We start from the raw sequence: 1,066 nt of genomic DNA on the forward strand, positions 1-1,066 counted from the left end.
TGTTTGACAAAAGATGTGAGAATTCTGTCATTGGACAGGACATCCAGCCAGAAAGGGCCCTCACCCACTTTGTCAAAGACTCTGCTTCATCCAGCTGCAAATGGCAAAGAGCTATCTTCTGTAAGCAGCTAAAATTGCCTCCCATGATTGCTCAGGTCACCTTTGGACTGTCAAATATCTACTCAACTGTTTCAGCTGGCTTATAAGTATGGACCAAAGATAAAGCTAGAGAAAAAGAAGAGACCACTGGCTCAGGCTGACAAAAGAACTATCGGCAAAGGAGGTGTCTCAACTCAGAGGCCATCTGCCCTTAGAGCAGGGGTTAACGCTATCATGACTTTAGCGGAGAGCAAGGCTGGGCTGGTGGTGACCACATCTGACACAGATCCCATGGAGCTGTTTGTCTTTCTGCCTGCCCTGTCTTATAAGGTGGGGGTTCCTTACTTACTGCATTATCAAGGAGAAGGCCAGGCTGGGACATCTAGTGCACAGGAAGAAGGCACAGGAAGACCTGTACCACATCATATCCACATAGGTTAATTCAGAAGACAAAGTTGCTCAGGCTAAGCTGGTGGAAGCAACCAGGACCAGTTCTAATGACAGATACGATGACCTGCCATCACTGGGCAGGCAGTGTATGGGTCTAAAATTTGTGGCTCATACAGCCATGCTGGAAAAGCTAAAGGCTAAATAAAATACTTCCTACCAAATTGAGTTAAATGTACACTGTTGAGTTTCCTGTCTATAAAAATAATAAAAATTCTTCTTTAAATAAAAATGTATAATGGCACCAAATGCTTGTTACAAATGGCAAAGAAAACTATTTAAGAAAAATATTTGATGACAGAAGGAAATCTAACCTTGGGTAGTGAACACACAATGCAATATATATAGGACATACTATTGAAATGTACACTTAAAACTTACTTGATTTTATGAATGTCATCCCAACAATTTTTAATAAAAAAAATACAATTGTTATTTGCAATTTTTTTTTTTTTTAAAGACTATTGCAATAGGGTCAAGAGATAGAAGTCAATGCTGACTATAGCAAAGGCAGTTGGGA

General features: G+C 40.2%; 1 pseudogene; it reads left to right on the forward strand.

The window, feature by feature from the left end:
- The first annotated feature begins 5 nt into the window (after window positions 1-5).
- On the forward strand, window positions 6-694 carry LOC105310916 (annotated as a pseudogene).
- Window positions 695-1,066: the final 372 nt, after the last annotated feature.

Source organism: Pteropus vampyrus, unplaced genomic scaffold, assembly GCF_000151845.1.
Source record: "Pteropus vampyrus isolate Shadow unplaced genomic scaffold, Pvam_2.0 Scaffold16409, whole genome shotgun sequence".
In the NCBI taxonomy this organism is placed as follows: domain Eukaryota; kingdom Metazoa; phylum Chordata; class Mammalia; order Chiroptera; family Pteropodidae; genus Pteropus; species Pteropus vampyrus.